Source organism: Diospyros lotus, chromosome 4 (assembly GCF_014633365.1).
Source record: "Diospyros lotus cultivar Yz01 chromosome 4, ASM1463336v1, whole genome shotgun sequence".
Taxonomy (NCBI): Eukaryota; Viridiplantae; Streptophyta; class Magnoliopsida; order Ericales; family Ebenaceae; genus Diospyros; species Diospyros lotus.
The window spans coordinates 23,531,655-23,551,371 of NC_068341.1; the positions used below are offsets into that span (position 1 = coordinate 23,531,655).

Below are 19,717 nucleotides of genomic sequence, written 5' to 3' on the forward strand. Positions count from 1 at the left end.
GCTAAGACCGACATGGTTAGTCCACCTCGTGTGGACTTCGGGCACAACCCCGTCATTGCTGTAGGCGGCTTGAGCCCGCCTCGGCCCTATCGAGCCACACCTTGGATCAGACAGGCGTACAAGACCTTAAGCCAGACTCGATCCTCCTTTAAACCGTGCTCGGGACCCAGACAGACATAGTCAGTCCTCCCCGCTTGGACTTCAGGCACAACCTTGTCATTGCTCTAGGCGCCTCGAGCTCGCCTCGGCCCTATCGAGCCACGCCTTGTATTATACAGGCGCATAAGACCTCGAGCCAGACTAGGTCCTCCTTTAAACCGTGCTCGGGAGTCGGGACCTAGACCGACATGGTCAATCCGCCCTGCGCGGACCTCGAGCTCAGCCCCATCATTACTCTAGGCTCCTCGAGCCAGCCTCAGCCTTATCAAGCCACGCCTTGTATCAAACAAGCGCACAGGACCTCGAGCCAAACTCGGTCCTTCTTTAAACCATGCTCAGGACCCAGACCGACATAGTCAGTCTGCCTCGCGCAAACCTAGGGCACGACCCTGTCATTGCTTTAGGCGCCTCGAGCCCGCCTCGACCCTATCGAGGCACACCTAGTATCAGACAAGCGCACATGACCTCGAGCTAGACATAGTCCTCCTTTAAACCGTGCTCGGGAGCCAAACCGACATGGTCAGTTCGCCCTGCATGGACTTAGGGCACAGCCTCGTCATTGCTCTAGGCGCCTCGAGCCCGCCTCGGCCTTATCAAGCCACGCCTTGTATCAAACAGGCGCATAGGACCTTGAGCTTCCCTCAGTCTGATCCCAAAGTCATGCCTTGTAACAGACAGATACGCCGGACCTCGAATATTTTACATCAGGACACAACAGAAAACAAGGTACCTAAAAGACACTTGCATTTGATTACAAAAATTTTACATCTGATTATAGTCCTCATATCTATAATAATTTTACGCTACACTTGCCTATCACACTACAACTGTCGCATGATACAAATGCCTGGAGACCTAACAAAAGACAAGAAAACGAGTAAAGCAAGGTCAACCAGCGGTCGCTACAGAATGCACTCCTCTAGATCATCAGCAATCACTTTCCTTATAAACCGCTTAAGAACGGCTAGAACCTTTTTGTACTGCCTGACATCCTGCCCTCAAAGGGGTCGAATTCTGCCAGCACGACTGCTGCTCTTGATGAAAATCCGGGATTACCCGCCGCCTAGGTGACCCCGACATTTCCAACTTTCAACCTTGGAACTAGCAGGCGATCCCCGACCCCAACCTAATAATGTCGACGTTAATGGCCCAAGCCCTCAGATGCCAAAACACGATACTTCCACCAGAGGTGAACTCTAAGAAAGCCACACCACCCATTTTAGACACGACATGTCTCACCCATCCTAGTACTACCCTCGTTTTAACACACTCAACCACAGACCTCTTGGCGCCTGCCGTACAACTCAGGAAGTTACCACCCATAGGGTCACCAACAAAAACACCACACATGGGTACAAAATTCCCATTGTAAAACACTAACCGTATTTCCCTAGTCTCCCAAAACGAAGATACAAACAAGCAAGGATAACATATAAAGAAACCCAGAGCTTCCCTTTCCCCTCTTATAAGTGCAATCACCCAGCGGTCATAAGACCCTCACCATCTCCTAAAAATTAAATATAGTCAGGCTCCAAAAAATCACGCCATCAATACAATCATATCCCTACCTCAAAAACAAAAAGCCATTCCTACCATGACCAATCAACGCCCTCCGCACGTTGATAAAAATGCCCTAAAGATGAAGCATTTCGTCAAACTAAACATGTTCGACGTTGAAATGTCGCCTCATCTGTAACCTCGAAGCTTGTGCTACGAGCACATTCCCCCTTAAATCTCTGCCAAACTTAAAGAGTTGGTACCTCAAGTCCTAGGATTGGGTACCAACCATACCATCCAACTCAAGAACCACTGCATCCGTACTCAAGCCCCCCGGCTCCCAGAAAAAAAAAAAAAAAAAGAATCACAGCATACCTAAAAGAAATAAGGAAGGCGCCTTGTGAAAACGAAAAAATTAGACATTCCATCACAAATGGAAAATCAAAAGACAGTAGAAAGTCACAATACCACAAGGCCAAACAAAATCAAGAAAATATCATAAAAACCTACACTACTGCAATAAAAGAGTAAATTAGCCCAGCTCGACTAGGGGTTCAGCATCATCGGCAGCATCCTCCCCAGCTCGACCCACTTTGGGAGTTTCCCTTGGTGTCCTGACCCACGTCCCTTCGGTCGGGTTAACAAGAAGGCCACCCTCGACCCTCATATATGACTTACAAGGCTGCAGGTCTAGGCTAGGGAACAAAGTCCGAACGTGAAGAAGAGCTTCCTCGTAGCCCTCCAGATACTCGTCCTTAGCCTCCAACACTAAAGTCCTACCAACCTTCGCCATCAATTGGGTAGCCCCGAGCGTCACTCAAATATGGGCAACCTCCGCCTTTGAATCACTAAGCGCCGCCCTGACATCTTCGCGCTAGCCGCCAAGCTGACTTATAACCTCACGGTAACGAGCCATGGACACCTCCGACTCCTCTAACCGCTAACACAAGTCAACTATCTCCCTGGCCACCCTCTCCCTCGCCTTGCTCTCCGCCGCCTCTTGGACACGCTCCACCTCCTCTCGATGTGATCGTTTAAGGGTAGCTTTCTTCGAGCGGAATCTAAAATCCAACACCCAATGCTCTGCTAAAACCCCTAAAACCCAATCCTCCATCCGGCAGTACGCTAAATGATGGCTCCCTGAGGCGAAAGGATCGAACACACCCGCAGATGGCACCCCAGCAGATGACTCAGCTCCCCCGGCGCCCCTCTAACACTTCCCAGCTGGTGGTCACCCTTCATCATGAGTAGTTGAAAGAGTGGGCCCAGTAATAGAGGATATTAAACCTACGATAGGGAAAGTGGCGCATCATTCGACATCACTGCTACCGTCCCCTTTATAACCAATAGGACTAACCTTCGACATCCTTCTATTAAAACAAGAAACTACCTCTACCTGTGAGGAACAAACAGAAAGAGAGATTGGAAAAATAACGTGCCTTTGAGAAAGAAACAGTGAAAAACCAAGAAGCAAAGGGATGCACCTTTTATACTATCTGGCACGTAGCGTCAAGAAGAAAGAAAGATGCCATTAGATGCTTGGCAAAACGTTAGAGGCACGCCACCTGTCATGCACCTGTCGCGCATTCAAGTTTCGCAAAAGGAATCAAAAGCCGTCATGTACACCTACGACGGTGCACCTTTTTGGTGTAGCTCTCCATATCCTAAAGTCCCGCACGATGTACGCATCAGGGAGTTTCCCCAACTGTCGGGGTCAATCTCCACCCTGCAAAGAGTCAGAGTCCAGCTATAGCTAGAGCTCCAGAAACATATTCAAAACTTCACCGAGGAAAGTGCTACCTTTCCTTCTCAAACTTAGATAGCATACGTGAGCAAGAACTCGACCATACCCCGAACGTGTCCCAGCAGTATGAGATCCCATCGACGCGCACTCATGGTGGTTAGCAGCCCTTCGCACTTGGACGTTACCTAACTAACGCCTTTCCCTTCCTAGAAAAATACCTCGAATCCTGAGGCCACGAGCGTTGCGGGTCATCACATAAAGAATACCACTCTGTTGTCAAGGCCAGACTGACCTTGAAATGACTCTAGGACCGCCATTCAAGCAAAGCAGAAATCAGCTCAACCGACCGCCTAGGTCATACTTAATCCCACTCTCCAAAACTAGCACATGTAGCAAAACTGCTCAGGCTTCCCTTTTTTAGCTAGAACGCTCGTTACTCGAGCATCCGACCTGGGGGGTTCTAACGACCCGTTAGAGGGCCCAATATTTATTCAAGAATGATTTAATTAATTGTTGAAGTATTTGATTAAGCGATTTTGCCAATTAATTATTAATGTGGCAATTTAGAGATTTTGAAGGAAAAGAATAGCATTTATTTCTTTTTAATGTTGGAGTTAAAGGAATTTTCTAATGTGGAAATTTAGATTTTTAATTGAGAGAATAGTATTTAAATAGCATTTAAATGGAATTTATTTTGTGAGAATTAAATGCAAGGGCATGAAGGTAATTTTGGAGTTTTATTATTAATTGAGAGTGTTAATAATAATTTTTGTATTATTATTAATCAAGTGAGATTATGTATTTAAAGGAGAATGAGAATCCATGTATGAGATGGATTTGGATTAAGAGTCTCCTAGTCCCAATAGGAGAAGATTTTGAGAGTCTCCAAGTTCAATTGGGAGAGGGATTCCAAGTTATAAAAAGAAAGAGATCTAGGACTTTATGTCTATATATAGAGCCCATTAGCTTAGCTTTTCTTCACGCCGTGTGAAGAACATAAAGGCCAAGAGATAGCAGAGGCTTGCTAGAGTCTTCAGGATCGCTCCAGGGTTCGATCAGAGAGTTCTATCAGGCAAGTATTCTTCCTGTAATCCCTTCCATAACAGGTTCATATCAGTTTTGATTTCAGATTATTCCAGTTCTTCGTTGTAGTTTTCAGATTTATATCAATAAGCAGAGGCGTATATATATATGCGTATAACAGTGAAGTTATGAGTAAGTTCTATTACTCCTTATCCATTTTGGATTGCCAGTTTTATTAATCCTCATCTATTTTAGATTGCAAGTTCTATTAATCCTTATCCATTTTGGATTGCAAGTTCCATTAATCCTTATCCATTTTGGATTGCAAGTTCCATTAATTCTTATTTATTTTGGATTGCAAGTTCAATTAATTCTCATCCATTTTGAATTGCAAGTTCCATTAATCCTTATCCATTTTGGATTGCAAGTTCTATTAAACCTTATCCATTTTGGATTGCAAGTTCTATTAATCCTCATCCATTTTGGATTACAAGTTCCATTAATCCTTATCCATTTTGGATTGCAAGTTCCATTAATTCTCATCCATTTTGGATTGCAAGTTCCATTAATCCTGATCCATTTTGGATTGCAAGTTCTATTAATCTTTATCCATTTTGGATTGCAAGTTTTATTACTCTAAGTTCTAATATTCGGATACCTTGTATCGTATTCGAATGTATCTAAAGTTCTTCGAGTATGATATTCGGATGGTTTGTTTATACATCCGGAAAGGTCAAGATAATATCCGAATATCTCGCTTGATATCCAGATGCCTCCCTCAAAAGTTGAATTTTTTATTCGAATAGTCCCCAGTTATATCCGAATGCATCAGTGAGATATCCGGATGACCAGAATCATATCTGAATGTCCTAGTTCATATCCGAATACTTCCCAGCATATCTGAATAGCTTTTACTTTGAATGTTAGTGTATTTGGATGAGCTTTCTTCATATCCGGATGTCTTTCATCATATCCGGATATCCTTCCTGATATCCGGATGACTTTTCCAGAAATCTAATTTAGCTTCCAGTGAGTCCTAATTCAAGTTTAATTCAATTAATGTATTCAATACCTTCCAACATTGAATTCATAAGCCAGAACATGACAAGTTAATCATACCCATACCCTAAATCATAGTTCATTGAATCTTTGTATTCTAACATATAGATGAAGATCATATCATGTTCAGCATTATTATAACATGATCAACATTATTTTGTGAGATTATGTGCATACATTTTGGTATGAGCATTGAGCATGACTTTATATGGAGCACTACATATCGTGTGCCAGCATTTATGTGACCATTGCATTGCATTATGCGCGCCAGGCGACTTGTCCGCGGTGATCCCATCAGTTTCAGTTTCAACTTAGTTTATGAGTTGCTCGCCTGGTGGCAACCAGGGGGTTAGGGGCTTTGCCCACAGTATGTGCTTACAGTTTTTATGTATGCAGGTTTCAATTCAGACAGGTATGTATTATCAGATTATGTGGGCCTAAGAGCCAAAGTTGCATACTTGCATTTAGTTTACAGTTTATGTGCATTACATTTTTATGAATGCAATCAGACAGTGATTATCCAATACAAGTTCAGTCAGCTATTTATCAGTATCGATATTCTTCAATTCAGCTTTAGTATTCTTTCCAGCTTGTTACTTGCTGAGCTTTTGTAGCTCACCTTGTACTCTTCACCCCTCCAGGTTCTAACAGGGGAGTATCAGATGTGGGGCCTAGTAGCAATGTTTAGTAGTGTGTGTACGTGGAGCCGTTCAAGATAAAAGATGTCTGGGAGTCTGTTGAGTTTCATAGTGTTTTCTCAATTTAGATCTATTTTATATTTCAGTTGAGGGATTGTCCCTTAGACAGAGTTTGTGCTTTTCAGTCTATATTGACTCAAAGTTTTTATTCCAGTTGATTGAGATGTTCAGTCATGGTATCAGATTTCAAATTATCAGTTAGTTTATCTTATTTTTCCCGTAGCACCTCTTCTCAGGCAGTTCTAGAAGAGTGGGTGTTACAGGGGTCATGCCCCGTCCGGCCCCAATCTTGGCCCTCTCCTTAGGCCCAATCTCAGCCTCCTCCTTAGTCCCAATCTTAGCCCTCCCCTTAGGCCCAATCTCTACCCAATCTTGCTCCTCCCTCTAGACCCAGCCTTGGCCCGGCGCCAGCTTACCACGGCATCATTACGATTCCCACTGGATATCCGCACAATAGCCTTAGATCATGTCCTCATTAATGGCGGATCCCATCCATTAATAAAGGTTCCGTTGCCACCATGCTACCACCTAGGAACCTCTACCGGTGTCGGATAGCCAGTCCCATCACCTGCAAACGTACAACGCAAACATGCAGGAGGACATCTTCTCCTATATCAGCTAGCTCTCTTTAGAGCCAAGGTATGTTATGATCTATAACCTACTGATACACTACCTCTCCTTACTCTCTTACTCACTCGACCATTGGAGTGTTTGCAGGTGTCAGCCGCCCCCTGGATGGACCCATCGCCAGAGCTCGCACCCCACCTCCGATCGTCCTCTTTTGGTCAGGAAGGAACAGGCTACATCCCAGGTTGACATCCCACATGGACAACACATAAACATGACAATGCCACAACACATACCATGCATCATATAAAATCAACATTTCAATGCATGTATTTAACGCACAAAACTCAATGCACATGTATAAAACATTTTAGGACAAACCTCCCACACGAAAACAACCATTCATAGGTTAAATCATTTGCATGAAATCAAATCAAGTATAGGGTCAAACCACCCACAATAAACCAAGTTTGAAGTAGAAACTCTCATAAGTCAAATCAATTTTTCGGTAGAACTACTCACTTTTGAACCTATCTCATAACACTTCGATTCTCGTACTCAACCTCGATTTTCATGCCAGGCCTCAATAATTGTACTATTACTCAATTCTGAGCTTCAACATACCCTGGCCATCATATTTATTCAAAGAAATATCAATATCTATTTTTCTATAATTTCCTATATTTTCTTCCTATTTTCCCCTCAAAATTCTAGAATAAATACCTTAAACATTTTCTCAAAATTTCTTCCACCATAAATCATAAAATAATTTTTTAAAGATAATAAAATAAATTCCAAAAATTATCTATCACTCATGCGCCCTCACCTAGGCATGAGGGCACGTGATTAAATCATTATTGCTTGTTGCTTGAATAATTTCCTTATCAAGCAACAAGTACTTTAACTTTTAAGTACTTAAGTGTTTTTCCAACATCATTATTGAAAAAATTAAGAAATTTAAGTACTTGATGTTTTTCGTTTTAAATATCAAATAGTCAATCCTAAGTATATTCAAAAACTCAAGTATCATTATATTGAATGAATAAATCACAAACATTTTCACTTGAGTTTTTCTTTCAAAACCTTGAATGAATGTCTACCAATGCATTCATTCACTTCCAAGGTATTAAAGTTTCTTTTAAAACCTTAAATCTTGAGATAATTACTACAGTAATGATTCAAGTTTAGCTTAATCTATGTGTTACTCGGTTAACACATGGTTGAATACTTATGATATTATTCAAACATGTTCAAGTATATTCTAAGCACCTATGTCATTTGAACACTTAGGTACTATGGACACTTAGGATAATCCTATGACTCATTAAGATTAAATCTATTGAAGCTTGTGTCCTATTGAAGCCTATGCCTTCCAAGTGATTAACAGGTAATGGAGAAAATACATTATAGGTTTTTCTTGAATTCTCATCTTCAAAACATCCTCAAAATCAAACTTAACACATTGTATGATTCCCAAATTCAAAATTTTTAACAAGTATGCCTTCACCCTTGAGTATGACCCCTTGAATATGATATTATAGTAATTACAAGTAAAAGACAAATTTCCACTCCTTATATTCTTTCCAATTTAGTCACATACTTCCATACAAGTTTATTTTTGTCATATTAGCGACCTAGAACCATTACTACATTGATTTGGGGTAGCCATGGCCTTCAATTCTAAATAATAATCATAAAAAATACATAATTAATTTAGCATTTGAATGAGAAAAGATGTAATAACCTGTTAGTGGGTCTAGGGCTCTATGATGTTATTATTTGAGCAATGTCTTGAAAATATTTTATCTGTTGTGAAAGAGGCAAAAAATAATGAGGATAGCATTATGTTTGAAAAGTCAAATTTGGTAAATGAGATTATGTGGAAAAGTCAAGGTTAATGAATGTGATTTTGTGGAAAAGTCAAGAACCAAGAGGGTTGAGAAGTCAAAAGCTAAGATGGTTGAAAGTTCAAAATAGGAAGGTTGCAATTGCACAATGGGTTTCTGGTTGTGTGTGTGTGGGTAATATGTGTGTATTTGTGGGTATATGTTGAATTGCAGAATAAAAGAAAAAGAAAAAGAAAAAGAAAAAGAGAGAGTTGGTGAAAAGTGGCATGCAAGCTACTCCTCCCCCATTCTTCATCTTCTTTCTCTTTCTTCCCCTTCTTGCTCTTCTCCCAATTTCTTCTCCTTTCTTTCTTCCTTCTTCTTTTTGATTTTGGAGCTTCAAGTAAGAGGGATTTCAATTCCAACGACTGCATCTTCTCTTCGGTCCAACTATCCGAGTTAAGGCAAGTTCCTTTTGTTTTCTCTCTTCTTTCCATATGCAAGTTCATTTTCTTCTTCTTTTCATAAGCAAGCCTTATTTTCTTCTTCAATTGGAGCTATTGAATCTTCCATTTCCTTGTGGTTTTGGTTCTTGAAAACCCCCATTCCTAATAAATGTGTATTATCCTATTTGGGTTGTAAGCTTTGTGGGTCTTCTTAGATTTTTGATGGTCCTCATTCAAAGTCTCAATAGGGTATTGTATCACCCTCCATTCTTCAAGGAATGTTGCATTTTTTTATTAGGGTTAGAGCAATGCAAGATTTGGTGTTCTTGTATGCATTTTTTTTTCCTTGGTTGTGGTCTTCATGTTGCTTCTCGATATAGGGCGGTTGACAATATATGCAGAGGCTGTCGACCATTTTGGAGAAATGTGTCTAGCTGTCGACAGTTGTGGCAAGGATGTCAATCGTTTTTTGATTCATGTCGATTGTTTTGGTGCAATGGCTATCGACCGTTGGAATCCAAGAGGATGATGTTCTTAGTGTCAACCGTTTTCCTGAGACTATTGACTGTTCGTGGTCTGTGGGGGGAGAAATCGTCTATCGCTTCCTTCCAAAACACAAAAATGATTGATTGTTTCTTGGTGACTGTCAACTGATTTTGCCCTTTTTTCTATCCTTTCTTTTTAAAACATTTTCATTCTTCTCCCCATTCTTCAAATAAATTATTGTTAAGCCCAATTGATGATTAGAGCTTTGATTTTAGTCCTAGGAAGGAGAAATTCATCCATAAGGGTAAACTAGGCAAAATTTGTAATGATGCATGATTATATGTGTATAAAATGGGTTTTATGTCTATGATATTGAGCTATTGTATCACCATGTGTGAGTAGAGGTAGGAAAATCTTTATGCATATGGTTACTTTGTTTATGGTTGGCTATGTGTTTCAAGGCCTCGGGTGGAGCTAAATCTTAAATGGGCCCCAAGGACTATGTTGGTTTTGGGTAAAGCTAAATCTTGAATGGGCCCCAAAGACCATATGGTGTATGTATGAGTGTGTAGGCCTTGGGTGGAGCTAAGTTGAATGGGCCCCAAGAGCCGTGTGAGTATATGTGCACCTATGCGTGTATTTGCATTCTCATATTCACAGTGTGATAATATGCGGATATATGCATGTATGTATTACAATATGATATGGTTTACAAATGTGGTAGGTGGTCCTCCCTTACTCATTTCTTGTTGTTCATGTCGATGGTTCATAATGCTTCGTATTTATTTCATTTTATACTTGTTGAGCTTTGTGGCTTATCTTTGCTTCTACATGATTTCAGATAAAGGAAAGGTAGTAGTCGAGGTTGAGGGAAGTGGAGCTTGACCCCTAATGGGATAGTATGTGTACAGAGTTGTCCCAATCAAAAAGTCCTTGGGGATTTGTTTTGAGGGCGTGAATGAGGCGATTTATTTTGTATTTAAATTTTATTACCCTTTTATTTTGAGTTGTAAGGGCGGTTGAGCCCTAAGGAATGCATTGAATGACTGATGTTGTAAATATTTATTTTGGTTCCTATTGTTAGTGAACAAAATTGGGAATGCAATTATTTTAAAATGTATATGTATCAATTTTGTGGGGACTTCTTCTCGAATTCCTAAGCTAGAGGGATTTTTGGAAGTGGGCCCTCACAGAAGACTTTAAAATCTTTACATTTATGGAAAAGCTACATACCTCAAGTAGCACTATGGTCTATAGTAGCTTCGATTATTGTTCTGGCAGCAAATGGGAAGGGAATAGTTGATCTGACTGGATTATTTAAAGACGAAAAAATTGTCTCCAATTGGTGTTGAGAGATAGAATGTCGTTTTCGTCTCTAACTAGATTAGAGGTGGAAATGAATTTTGTCTCTTATTTTAGAGACAAACAAATTTTCCGCCTCTAAAAATTTTGTCTCTTACTGATTTTTAGAGATGTAATTTTGTTTCCATCTCTACCATTCCTATTGGCCTCAAAAAAATTGAAAAAAAAAAAAATCACTACTACAATACTTCAAGCTTCGTGTTGCTTGGCCTCTAAAGATTGCACAACACATAAAATGGAGAAGTGCTATGAAAATAATCATGCAAATTAATTTATTGAAAATATTTTGAAGATACACAAGATGGAAGACTCAATCTGATAGCCCCATCAAGTGATCAAAACACTCAATCGTGCAATTTATTAGTCCTAACTCAATAGACTGTGAGCGCTCCCAAGAGCTCATCCTCACTTATTGATAAAAGGGATAACACAACAATCCTTCTCTTCAAACTCTTAAAACTTGTATTAAGGAGCCAAGAATTTCATGTACCAAAAAGCTGCTTCAGCAGCTGAAAGATGGGCATGGTAGAACTCAATCCTTTCTGGATCCTTGATGTTGCTGGCAATTATTTGATTGTCCTAATATGCCATGCCTGAAAATGATCAACAGTCAACTATATGACTATATATGTTAAATTCTATTCAAGTTGAGTTTTCAAAGATGTCAAAACCTACCATTCTCTGTGATATACAGTTTTGGATTTTTGTATTAATTAATCCTTGGTGTAAACCAGTATCCTTTCTAGCCCATCTGGAACGGAATATGAAGTTCCAACCAGCAAATTCATTTCTCTCAGTTTAGCTGCAAAATTATATAATATTGAAGGAAAGCTCAAAAAACACATGACGAATTGTTAATTAACCTGTAAACCAACAGGCTTTCCATTGTTGTTCACGTTCTAAGTTTTAATTAATCAACAGCTTAATTTACATGATCCCTTAATTGAGTTTGACGAAACTGATCACTTGAAAATGTGGAGTCAGAATCTGATGTAAAGCTAGGATGAGGAGGTTTATTACTGAAGGGCACATGGTTCACAAAGTATGCAGTATAGTAATTTAGCCCAATAGTCATTAAGACCCTCTCACTAACAAAGTCTCGCTAGCAGTGAATTTTGGCAATCTCTTTCTCACCAGCCATGCATCTCATTGATCGTGTTTAGGCACCATAAACAACTGAATGAATGAACCTACCAAAAGAAAATAATTAAACTTCATCTTAGCGTATGAATTAAACTACAGTTATATACTTAAAAACACCTGTTTCAAATTGATACAACAAAAAAAAAAATGAGGAACCCTTCTCCTAGAAGAGTACTAATTGTTTTTTTTTTTCGGTAAATAAAAATTGTATTAAAGGAAAATATCACAAAGCATCTACAATTGTAAGTTGGGGCATACCCCGAGCCTCACAATGAAATTAGAGAAGATAAAACTACCAATCAACAAAAGGAACCCTCTGAACTAAGGTAAAATAAAAAGATCCTATGTACAATAATATACAACTATTAGAGGAAGACTTTAGAAGATGATCATCGAGAAGGCAAGATCCCAAACACATGGAGATGAACATTAGCAGGAAACCAACAAATAGGTTACCTATCAACTCATAATCCTTTCTCAGCATTAGATTGGTACCTTTGCTTTAGGAGTTGATGTAGAAGCATATTGTCAATCCCCGACTACTCCCCAACCAATGACTGAGGGTGCATAAGCATACTCATGAGTTAGCCACTTTTTTACTTGAAGGTTGATGTAGAAGCATACTATCAACTCCAAGATACTAAGTAGCACAACTTAGTGAAGCAAGGAAGACTAGTTAGCTGGACGCCGTTAGAAGTGCCGCAAAGCATAGCTCTAAAAGGGTACGGGGGAAGAGAATGGTGACCAACCATGCCCAATTGACACACTGTACCTAATATATGCCAACTGGGATGGGGAATGCTCATATTCCTAAAAGCACTTGTTATTCAACCATCTCCAAATAAAATAGACCATTGCTTGCAAAACCAAACAGTTAGTTACCTATCAATGATTCTTATTGTTCCATCTCATTATAGCCCATAAAACTCCTATTTTCCATTGACACCAAGGCCATCCAAATTTTTTCATCTGTTGAAAGAATGACAATACTTGACTAGAGTAGGGACACTCAAAAAATAGATGGCTATGCCTCTTCGCTGTTGCCTTGTAAACAAAGCATCTATTTGGGAAAGGAAAAAATAGGTTAATACGATCAAAGATATATAAACATTCCCTAATCACTAACTAAAAGATAAAGATATGAGATGGAATGCCTTTATTATGCAAAACCAAATGATGCCATGGGACCTAAGGGTGCTGCATCAAAAGGCCTTACAAGGTAGAACAAAAAGAAAAAACCCATCTGGGGCTAGCAACCAATGCAACTCATCCCTATGCCCAGCCCTAGACGAACCAAGCATTTGGTCATGAATGATGTCCAAAGATGGTGATGAAGCCATCTCCAACCATACCCAAGACCCTTCAGTAATGATGTCTGATACATGGGCATTAATAGAAAGGCCCAACTATTTAGGCAATTGGTGAGAAAATCGATCAACAAGCACCCCTAAATGTTAGAATTCTCTGCCAATGGCACCACACACCCAAGAAAGGAGGTGAATTGGATGATTAAAAAATTTTGATTGAGCTTGAAAACTTTTTACCAAAATGTGAGGTTTTAGTGCAAAATGACGATGTTTGAGAATAATGCTTATGAAGATCAATGAAATGAAAAATAAAATGCAAGGGAGACACAAGTAATTTAGAGTAGTTTAGCCAAATAGCCTAATCCACTACCTTAACTTCTCAATAAGGATTTTAAATCCTCTAAGACCTTCTACTTGACCTCAAGTAGGCTCTCTAGTCCCAATACTAGAAATACAACCTCTTATTTTTCCAAGTAGGCCCTCTAACAACTTTGCTAAGAAAATACAATAAGATTACAATCAAGAGAGGATTTGAGAGATGAATTTCTTAGTTATAAGATCTCTAAAAATTTAAATACAAGGCTTGAACAAATAATACAGATTAAGAACAAAACCCTTTTGAGAGAAAAATTTAAAACACTTGAGCACTTGAGAATAATTTGAACACTTAAAGCTTACAATCAATTCTTTAACCATTAAATGCTCCAACAACTTGGTATTTATAGCCTTCACCGACCCGTTGAAATTCATAGCCATTAGTCTCCATAAATGATCTGCAAAATTAGTCGTTAAAGTGTTCTACAATGAAAACCTTCGACAGGGTTAGAAATCGGTCGATCGATTTGGCAAAACCCTAAGGGATAGATCGATATAAGTATTAAAAACAGTTAACAGGGCTAAAAATGGTCGACCAATTTTTATGCAGTGGTTGTCAACCACTCTTAGTCGAGAGCTTGCATTTAGCAGGTTGATAGCAAGCCTTAAAAGTGTCTATCGATTATCATGGCCAGTCGATAGTTTGGCCTTTTCTTTTTAAAAACATGCTTTATTTTTCAAGAGCTTCTAAACCAATTCTGATGAATCAATTTTAAATGATTCTTTTGACATAAAATCATGTTTTTCGAAATGCCATCAAGAGATTTTGATTTTCATGATGTGAAATTGATTTTCGATTAAGTGCTTATGAAACTTATAAAATGATTTAGGTGCACCTAGGTGAAATCATTTACAAAAATGTTTCATTATAAAAATGATATTGTTTTTCATCATTAAAAAACCAAAACAAAGAGTAAAACAACACTAAAGGATGCCAGTGATTGTACCACTAGAAGGCTTTTCAGCCATCGCCTATCCTCCAACCAAAGTGAGATCTCACCGCACTAAGGAGTAACAATAGTTTTCCCTAGCACCAAGGACATGAGTAAGGCACTGAAAGCAACCAAAAGCACATATCTTTAATATGATAGGTGTGGACCTACTTGACCTATAGACTCTCGGTCACTGGAGAGCAACCGCCAAATCAACTTCGCTACTAAGGCTTGGTTCCAAACATATAAAGGCTTGAGACCCAAACCCCCTTGCTCCTTTAATTGGGCAGCGCATGTCTCGCCAGGCAACCCTCGCCTTATAAGTATCAAACTCATAATTGCTCCAGAGGAAGTTCCTCACTAATTGTTCGAGCTGGCTAAGCATTTGCTTAGGTAAAATAAAGACAGAAGCCCAATACAGATAAATAGTTGAGAGAACAGAATGTGCAAGCTGGAGTTGATCACCAAATGATAGCAGTTGATTACACCACAAGCACACCCTATTTCTCACCTTGTCTAGGATGGGCTTGCAGTCCTTATAGGTCAACAGGCATTTCAAATTTAAAGTTTACATAGGTCTTGAACAAAAGACACATCATCACATTAATATATATTATAAGGGAACTCCATAATGTTCACAAGTGCTTTTAATTTTGCAAGAATCCAACCCCAACTAGAGTGAGCAAGGATTTCTATGTAGTTATTCTTTTAATTTTGTTAGACAAACAAGATCATTTGGATCACAACTGTGTGTTAAATTCTCCTGTGTGAGAACAGAAAACTAGTGTTTGCTACTAAAAATAAGGGCCATAGTTAGATAAGGAGCCTAATTACCTACTATTTTTGTGATCAAACTTTGTTCATTTTTTGAGTCAATAACTTAGTATGTTCTTTGTCCAATATCCTTCAACTACAAGGCTACTTTTCTTTTTTCCCATTTTTATGTTAATATTCAAATATCATGTGTTGTTACACGGTTACAACAATAAATTTATGTATAGGAAATCGTCGATGGATGATTCATGTGTGACTTGCTCGAGCGATGGGTGACTCACTCAGGGGATGGATGACTCCTTCCAGCAATGGATGACCTGCTTGGAAAGAAGATCGATTAGGGGCGCAAGTGAAAATCCCCACGCTAACCTTCCGATGCTAAAATCAGACTCTTGTAGAAGTGAAATGCTTGAAGATAAGAAGTAAATACGAGTGTGAGAGTTTGCGTACCGTATGAGGGGAAGAAACCCCCTATTTATAGTGAAGGAAGAGGCTACTAGGCGTCAGGTGGCCTAATTTCCTCGGTAAGAATCTTGGGGGGGCTTTGATTGGGTCTCACGAAGGTAGTTTTGACCGATTCTCTCAGAGGTGTTGGCATGGGAGTGCGAACAAGTGGGCACATGGATGCGATTGTGGTACCTCGAGTGACCCTCATCGGGGGTATGCGCGAGCGCCTGCGTGTGGGCACGTGGGAAGATGCGCATAGGCATGACTGCACGCTTTAAGGCGCAGCACGCCAGCGCGTGGCTATGCGTGGTAAGGCACGACACCCCCAAGTGGCCCTCACTCGAGGGTGCCTTACCCCTGATTGACTCTCATTTGGTGGTGATAAATATGGGGATGGCCTCCCATCCATGGCACAACATGGCGCGACCTGGAAAGAGGGGCGCACATAATAGGAGGAACGTCCCCCCTTTTGCCACGGTGCCATGTGACGTGGCCCAAAAGGGGCTATACGCAGCCAGACCCCTGAGTGCGAGTTACTAGGGGGTATGGCCTTCACCACCCTCGAGGGTGGTCGCCACCATGGGTGCCCCCCACCCGAGGCACCATGGTTGTTGCACTGCCACAGCCACATGGCAGGTCCTTGCGTTGCCACATGGTGCTTCTTCTGATTGCCCATAACAATTGAATTACATACTTTCAATAATGTACCTTCCATATTTCCATTTGCTATAAAATATGGTGACTTGTATTACAACTAACACTTCATTTCCTTTGAGTGAATAGCCTTATTGATCTCTTATATACCATAATTATATGAGGGACTATCCTACTATTTTTGTATTCAAGTGATGATCCCATATTCTCAGTCAATTGCTTACTTTTTTTCTTAGTCAACATTCCTATCATCTTTCTCAATTTTTTGTTTACAGGGACTGTGTATTGGCTCATGAATGTTTTTATATTGGTAGCAGGATGTAACATGTGCATTATACTTCAACAATCATAAAAAGGAACTTGCTTCCTAACCATTGATCAACAGGTAACAATCAAACAAAATTTTTCATCTCTTTATCTATTTGACAATACTCTCCACATGTATGTGTAAATTTCATGTGTTTACACATGTAATAAAGGACTTAGAATAACCTTGTCTCATCCCTCCCTGATGAGCCAACTTACTCATATTAATTAAGTTTTAATGATTAATAAAAATATTTTTATAATATAAATGTATTTCTTTCTTATATAAAAAATAAATAAATTTATTTTGAATTAAAAATGGGTACAAAGAGTAAATTTATTTTGAATTAAAGGTAAATTGTCTTTAAACATGTTTCCTTTTTTTGATCATTTATGTCTCAAAAGTTTATGTTTGAATTTTTATTTATTGATAAATATTTTTATTACTTATGCAAAAAATATATTTATTTTGAATTAAAGGAGAATTACTTTTAGACATGTTTTCTCTTTCTCATACAAAAAATAAATTTATTTTGAATTAAAGAGAATTGGTTTTAGACATGTTTTGGCTTCGTGTCCCCACACGAGCCTCAACACTTCAATCTCAAGGAGTCCTCATCCTTAGAACATACCATACACCCAAATTCCAATATTCAGGTTTTCTTGACACCACACCCACACTTGGGTTTCCGATTCTTCTTTGCTCGACCCCTATATCTCTCATGGGTATATCATCTCAATCCATGATATTTTCTTATCCCTAGAACAGGGATATCCAAACATACCATTTAAACCATCATAAGCCTCAATGACTCAACCCAATCCCTAGGGTCCAACCCTCTAAGGTTTGAGGCATTAACCTATCAACCTCCACAACACTAGTCCTTCATATGGCCATAAGTCCACTAGATCTCACATCATGCAAATGATAACCACTACATGCAAATGCAAAATAAAAACATTATCAAACATATTTACCAGCTTGCAAGGCCACCTCTACATGGAGCCATCCCTTACTTGGCTCGAGGCCTCATCTCTGCCTCGGCACGTACTCCAGCCTGAACCTCAAGCTCTTCTAAGATCACCGCCTCCCCGATCGAACCTAGATGCAAACACACACAAACCCAACTCCATTAACATTCGGCGTTCAACCAATGCCCTCAACTACGCCGAATACCGCAAATCCACCTGACAACAACTCAACAAAAACAACCCCAACCTAGGGTTAAATCCAACAAATACTACAAAATTCATTATCTCACATAATGAAAATATGTTGAAACGGATAAAATTACTTACCTCGATTAATCTGGAGAAGAAGTTCGACCAATTGCCTACATCGGCGCTACCTCTTTAGCTGCCACTTTAAGTCCAAAATCCCATTTTTGAGCTTCTAACACGCTCCTCGGGCCCCAAATTAATTTCTAGAACTTTCCCCAATTTTTCTGAAATTTTTTGAGATTTTCTCCTATTTTTCCCATTTTTCCATATTTCTTTTCTTTCTTTTATTTCTTTTTCTTTTATATTCTTTTCTTCTCCACTACTTCTTCTTCTTCCTCCTCCTTTCCCGCGCGCCCTTCTTATTCTTCTTCTTCTCATGCACCCGTACACAGCAGCTCACCTACGCACGCCGGCCGCCGCTGACCACCAACTCGCCCTTCCCAGCAACTTCTCGCCGCCAAGCCACCGCTGGCCGTACCGCACAGCCCCAGACCGTCGTGAGCCCGCTGCCAGCGTCGGTTTCCCCTGCGTGTTGCTGCCATGGCCGATCGGCGAAGCTCCTGGCCACCTTGTCGCGGCCGCCCGTTGGTTCTCCAATCACCTTCGCCCTCATTGGCCGGCCATCGCTACTTCCAACCTTGCCCCGAGCTCCAGCAACAGCGGCCATGGCCGCAGTTTCTTCAAGCCGCCACTGTTTTTCTTCATCAGCCACGGAAGCGGCCTTCAAGCTCTCTCACACACTCTCTCTCACGCGAGCTCTCTCAGCCATGCTCTCTAGCTCTCGCGATCTCCTCCCCTGTTCTCGGCTCCTCCCTCCCGAGCTCTCTCTCTGATTTCAAAACTCAAATAGGAAGCTTGATTTCAAAACTCAAATAGGAAGCTTCCAGGAAGCTCACGCCTTTATATATATATATATATCTCATTAAACCCCATATATCTCATAATTCCACTTGAGGAATTAATAATTGCACTTGGAGATTTTAGAATTACACTTGGAACCCCCCAAGTTTTAATTAATTATCATCAAACCACTTAGATTATTGATTTTCCCAAAAATTTATTACCGACGCTTACTCGGGAATCTCGATTTCGTCCCTACGCCTGCATGGGACCTCTATTCAACCCGAAAACGCTTAAGGGTTGCCTTATTTGCAAAATCGGACCATCCCTAGGGTCCCCTCAACTTCCCAAAAGTCCCTTACAACAATTCAGTATTGGCACCCACTCAGGCTTGTACAGAATTTATTCCCGATCGGACTGTTTCCAACGTCATTAGCCTCACCTCGAGACACTCATCAATCTATTGCCCTCTCGGGGCACTCCCTACCACCAATTCGACAATCTTATTAATTAATTTCTTGAGATTGACCCTTAGCCTTCTCGTACCACCCGAGGTCCTTTCAAAATCACAGGAGATTATTTATTTTTCAATACCATGTAATATAGGGTATTACAATGATGGTAGGAGACGGGTGGTGGCCAGTGCACAGCGATGAGCAACGGCTACCAACAATGGTAATGGATCGAGCAAAATCGACAGTTAGTTGTTAGGGATTTTGCACTTTACCAAAATGTAGGAGGAAGAAAATGATTGGGCTTGAAAGTTGACATACAACACGTAGAGATGGAGTTTAGAGATGAATTCAAATTAGAGATGCAATTTTCTGTTTCTAAATCGGAAAAGAAAATTT

At 40.0% G+C, this 19,717-nt stretch overlaps 1 long non-coding RNA gene across 1 annotated transcript; it reads right to left on the reverse strand.

Annotated features, from left to right (window-relative positions):
• Positions 1–8,264: 8,264 nt before the first annotated feature.
• LOC127798711 (uncharacterized) lies at positions 8,265–18,887 on the reverse strand. Its single transcript, XR_008022465.1, has 4 exons — positions 18,105–18,887; positions 17,784–17,993; positions 11,543–11,669; positions 8,265–11,460 (listed from the first exon to the last, which is right to left on the reverse strand). It is a non-coding gene; the product is annotated as an uncharacterized LOC127798711 (long non-coding RNA).
• Between the last annotated feature and the right edge of the window lie 830 nt (positions 18,888–19,717).